The sequence below is a fragment of the Corythoichthys intestinalis genome, chromosome 2, assembly GCF_030265065.1.
Source record: "Corythoichthys intestinalis isolate RoL2023-P3 chromosome 2, ASM3026506v1, whole genome shotgun sequence".
NCBI lineage: Eukaryota > Metazoa > Chordata > Actinopteri > Syngnathiformes > Syngnathidae > Corythoichthys > Corythoichthys intestinalis.
In genome coordinates this window covers 52,869,458-52,875,488 of record NC_080396.1, presented here as the reverse complement: position 1 = coordinate 52,875,488, position 6,031 = coordinate 52,869,458, and positions in this window count along the sequence as shown.

Below are 6,031 nucleotides of genomic sequence, written 5' to 3'. Positions count from 1 at the left end.
CAAGAAACCAGTCTGAGATGATTCCAGCTTTATGACATGGCGCATTATCCTGCTGAAAGTAGCCATCAGAAGTTGGGTACATTGTGGTCATAAAGGGATGGACATGGTCAGCAACAATACTCAGGTAGGCTGTGGCATTCAAACGATGCTCAATTGGTATCAAGGGGCCCAAAGAGTGCCAAGAAAATATTCCCCACACCGTTACACCACCACCACCAGCCTGAACCGTTGATACAAGGTAGGATGGATCCATGCTTTCATGTTGTTGACGCCAAATTCTGACCCTACCATCCGAATGTCGCAGCAAAAATCGAGACGCAGCAGAAATCGAGACTCATCAGACCAGGCAACGTTTTTCCAATCTACTATTGTCCAATTTCGATGAGCTTGTGCAAATTATAGCGTCAGTTTCCTGTTCTTAGCTGAAAGGAGTTGCACCCGGCGTGGTCTTCTGCTGATGTAGCCCATCTGCCTCAAAGTTCGACATACTGTGCGTTCATAGATGCTCTTCTGCCTACCTTGGTTGTAACGGGTGGTTATTTGAGTCACTGTTGCCTTTCTATCAGTTCGAACCAGTCTGGCCATTCTCCTCTGACCTCTGGCATCAACAAGGGATTTCCGCCCACAGAACTGCCGCTCACTGGATATTTTTTCTTTTTCGGACCATTCTCTGTAAACCCTAGAGATGGTTGTGCGTGAAAATCCTAGTAGATCAGCAGTTTCTGAAATACTCAGACCAGCCCTTCTGGCACCAACAACCATGCCACAATCAAAGTCACTCAAATCACCATTCTTCCCCGTACTGATGCTCTGTTTGAACTGCAGGAGATTGTCTTAAACAATGTCTACATGCCTAAATGCATTGAGTTGCCGCCATTTGATTGGCCGATTAAAAATTGTTAACAAGCAGTTGGACAGGTGTACTTAATAAAGTGGCCGGTGAGTGTGTATATATTACATACACACACACACAGTATTAATACACACACAGTATATATAATGTCCATTGGTGATAAATTAACCTGTTTTACTCGCCAAAACAAACCTGACCATGAGGATTTAGTTGTGTTTAAAAAAAAAAAAAATATATATATATATATATATATACTGCATTTCCTTGATTTTTGGAATTCATTTGTTTTTATTCATCATATTGGTATGCTCAAAAGTTTTGTTGTACTAACACAAACATCAATATTTTCATGAAAAGCAAAACATTCTATTTTTTTAAACCACAGATTACATTCTCTGAAAAAAAATTTTTTTTTTACCCTGCTATACTGACCATACAATTTGAATCATTTAGAAGTTTGCATCTTTTTCTCAAAACAATCATTCAAACTGACCCCGTGAAAGTTACAGTATCTCAGCAATGTGTCTGCACAGAGGGAGAACTGGCAAACAACAATATATGATAATACACGGCCAGTTTCAAATAACTATCAGATCCAACCGGTACGAAGAGGACTGGGAATCAAAGGAGATGAAGATCAAACAGTTTTATGATGAGCATTTATTTGATGAGTTGCAGGTAAATGTAAATAAGGTAAATAATAAAGTGCCTGGAGATGGGGGTAAGAAAGCAAAGGTACAGCAGAGAAATGAATGCATTAATACAGAAGTAGTTAAACATTGATTAGGTGCAGTTTACAATTACTGTACTTCGACTCAGTCAATATTTAGATTTTTGGTCACAAGTTCTTTTTGATTAAGAAGCAAATATCAAGCACTTCATCTTCACCTCTCATTGTGGACAGATTCAAGATGACACCATTGTCTGGGAGACATGTCAGAAAAAAAATCCTGTCGTACAACTGAGTCAGTTGAACAGTGGCCATCCTCTAACCATCAGCGAGCAACACAAAAAGCATTTGTCAAGTCCATGCAAAACCTCAGCACATAAGGTTCACAGTTTTGTTTTTCACTGTTTCCTCCCAGTGCCATTGTCTGTTGATTTTACTTTTCCTCAACAAGAGGTAATGACTAGGCCCAATATTGTTCAATGTTTTGATGAACAGAATCAACTTTCCGCAGCCAGGAAGCAGCTGTAGGCTACTAAGGCTGATCACTAGGTTTCCCATAATGAGAAAAGCAAAAAGTAAGGAATCGTCATAAATAAGCACAAAGTGTTAGTCACAGTTTGCTCAGAACAATCAGCCAGTGTTCATATATCCCTATCTGTCACAAATCAGTGCCACACAGCCAAAACCTCATATGGCAAATTGGTCACTTTATATTATTACCAATTGAAGGCCTGTCAAGTTGTCACTTGAGGTTGATGCAGTTGTTCTTGTGGAAACCAACCTTGAAGCCCCACTCTACATACCTGTTTGGATCTACCAATGTTCACTGCATGTTGTACAACATTTATTTAGGTGACCAGAGGGAAGGATAGTTCCCAAAAGGGTCAGTACATGTGATGAGAACAGCTGCTGATTGCTGGAGGAAAACTGACTGAAGCAAATACCTGTATAGTTTTACGGGGCCAGGGAACATCCACTCACCAAACTACGCTCCATCCTCCATGTGGGAAGTCAGTGTGAAGCTGCCTGTTTGGTGTTTGCAGGGTCAGGTGGTCCACCCTCCCTAACCGATGACCCACTGCTATTTATGGAGAACCTCCTCCTGTAGCACAATGGATAAAGGAATGTTCTGTGTATTGCCCGGTCGTAAGGCTTTCACCTTTCAGGGTGGTGCAAAGGAAACTGGTGTGTAATGTAGCTGAGCATGTGCGAATCAAAATAAAAGAGGTCAACAAGACACGGGACCAGAGGTGGAAATTAAAAAACTTGTCTTATGATTGTGAATTACTTTTTTGTATAACTTGTAATTTTGGGAGTATTTTTTTAAATCAGCACTTATGCAAATTTTGTTGGAATCAATTTATTCCATTACATTTTAAAACACTTCCATTACAAAGTATATATATATATATATATATATATATATATATATATATATATATATATATATATATATATATATAGAAAAAGAAGAAAATAAAATGGAAAGAGAGGGAGAAAGAACGCACACAAGCAGGGGAGCGAGAGGAAGAAAAAAACAGGTAATTTTGCATTTGCAAGCCTCTTTGATGTTCTAGCTCAACGTCACCAAAGATGGATATACAGTGAGGTCGGAGTGTGACAAAATATCAAAATGGTGACATATCGTAAACTTTGCATTCCAAAAGGTTATCGATACGCTCATGCCAAGAATCAACATATTACAAAAAAGTATTTTTTTTTGTAATAAATAAATAAGGAACCAGCAAGTTGCAACCAAAATCTTCCACCATGATAGTGTCTCATTTAACTCTATGGCTGCCATTGACAGCGCCCAACGCCCAATCCACTGGGACTGGGAAGGTCGAATGAATGCTTATTCAAAACCAGAACATTTACAGTCTCTCCTTCCGATTTTCGGGGACTTTACAGGCCACTTCCTGTTCTCCAAAATCAACAGGAAGTTACCCGTACAATGCCCCAAAATCAACATGAAGTGACCAAAAATCAAAAGGTAATTACCTGAAATGGCCGAAAATTACCTCGTTGCCTGGCATTGGCTGCCACTCACGACCATGGAATTGGGTGGAGACCGTTTGAAGAGGTATGGGTTCATTTGCTGCCACCTTCCCAGGTCAAATGGATTAATAAACGTACAGCAGAAGGATGTTGTTTTTCTGTCATTAGTTGTTTTGTCGAATATCCTAGAATGATTTCCTGACCGACGTATCAAAAATCGTTGTACAGCCATATCGTGAGATCATTATTATCGTGAGCTTTGTATTGCAAATCGTATCATATCGTGAGGTACCAAGAGGTTCCCACTCCTAGTGAGGAACAGAAGTATTTTTACCCCTTGTAATTTTGCAAGTTCACCCACTTAGAAAATAGGTAGAGGTCTGAAATTTCAATTCTTCCTTCACTAAGAGACTTGAAGATGAGTCGTGGCTGGATCTGGCAACACGTCAATGAACCGAAGCACACAGCCAGGCTGACCAAGGAGTGTCTGAGTAAAAAGCATGCAGTGGGGCAAATAAGTATTTAGTCAACCACCAATTGTGCAAATTCTCCGACTTGAAAAGATTAGAGAGGCTTGTAATTGTCAACATGGGTAAACCTCAACCATGAGAGACAGAATGTGGAAAAAAACAGAAAATCACATTGTTTGATTTTTAAAGAATTAATTTACATATTATAGTGGAAAATAAGTATTTGGTCACCTACAAACAAGCAAGATTTCTGGCTGTCAAACAGGTCTAACTTCTTCTAACGAGGTCTAACAAGGCTCCACTCGTTAATTGTATTAATGGCACCTGTTTTAACTCATTATCGGTATAAAAGACACCTGTCCTCAAACTCAGTCAGTCACACTCCAAACTTCACTATGACCAAGACCAAAGAGGTGTCGAAGGACACCAGAGACAAAATTGTAGACCTGCACCACGCTGGGAAGACTGAGTCTGCAATAGGTAAAATGCTTGGTGTAAAGAAATCAACTGTGGGAGCAATTATTAGAAAATGGAAGACATACAAGACCACTGATAATCTCCCTCGATCTGGGGCTCCATGCAAGATCTCACCCCGTGGCGTCAAAATGATAACAAGAACGGTGGGCAAAAATCCCAGAACCACACGGGGGGACCTGATGAATGACCTACAGACAGCTGGGACCACAGTAACAAAGGCTACTATCAGTAACACACGCGCCGCCAGGGACTGAAATCCTGCACTTCCAGCTGTGTCCCCCTACCGAAGAAAGTAACGTCCAGGCCCGTCTGCGGTTCGCTAGAGAGCATTTGGATGATCCAGAAGAGGACTGGGAGAATGTGTTATGGTCAGATGAAACCAAAATAGAACTTTTTGGTAGAAACACAGGTTCTCGTGTTTGGAGGAGAAAGAATACTGAATTGCATCCGAAGAACACCATACCCACTATGAAGCATTGGGGTGGAAACATCATGCTTTGGGGCTGTTTTTCTGCAAAGGGACTAGGACGACTGATCTGTGTAAAAGAAAGAATGAATGGGGCCATGACCAAATACTTATTTTCCACCATGATTTGCAAATAAATTCTTTAAAAATCAAACAATATAATTTTGTTTTTTTTCCCCCACATTCTGTCTCTCATGGTTGAGGTTTACCCATGTTTACAATCACAGGCCTCTCTAATATTTACAAGTGGAGAACTTGCACGATTAGTGGTTGACTAAATACTTTTATGCACCACTGTATCAAGGTTCTGGAGTGGCCTAGCAAGTCTCTAGACCTCAACCAATAGAAAATCTTTGGCTGGAGCTGAAACTTGGTGTTTCTCAATGACGGCCCCGAAACCCGACAGATATAGAGAAGATTTGTGTGAAAAATTTATATGAAAACCTGGTGAAGAACTAGAGAACGTGTCCAACCTCTGTAATTGCAAACAGAGGCTGCTGCACTGAATATTACAACTGATTTTCTCAGGGATACAAATACATACCCTAACCCTAAACCTAACCCTAACCCCAGTAAATTACCCAAAAAAATTTTGAAAAATCATACAATGTGAGTTCCAGATTTTTGTTTTAGGTTATGTCTCTATAAGTGGAAATGCATCTATGATTGAAATTTCAGACCTCTACCTATTTTCTAAGTGGGTGAACTTGCAAAACGACAAGGGGTGAAAATACTTCCACTCCTCACTGTATTTTTAGAAAACGTGAAAACAAAAAGTGCACTGGTCAATTTATGTCATATGTTTACATGTAGGAGAAGGCGGGAGGATTGATGGACCCCCGAATGAAATTTCGCGTAGGCCCCAAAATGGCTTGGGACAGCTCTGGGTGCAGGTTGAGGAAGCCTTTTTACCTATGGCCTCCTCTAAAAAATATATAAAACAAATTTAAAAACAAATATCTGAATTAACATTGTGACGTCAACAATATATTCCTAATAGCGTACAGCACAAATGCTATTTTTAGACCGTAACGTCGCCATCGTAACGCGGAAGTGGGACATTATAGACACACCCTTGCATACATACCATGTTATTT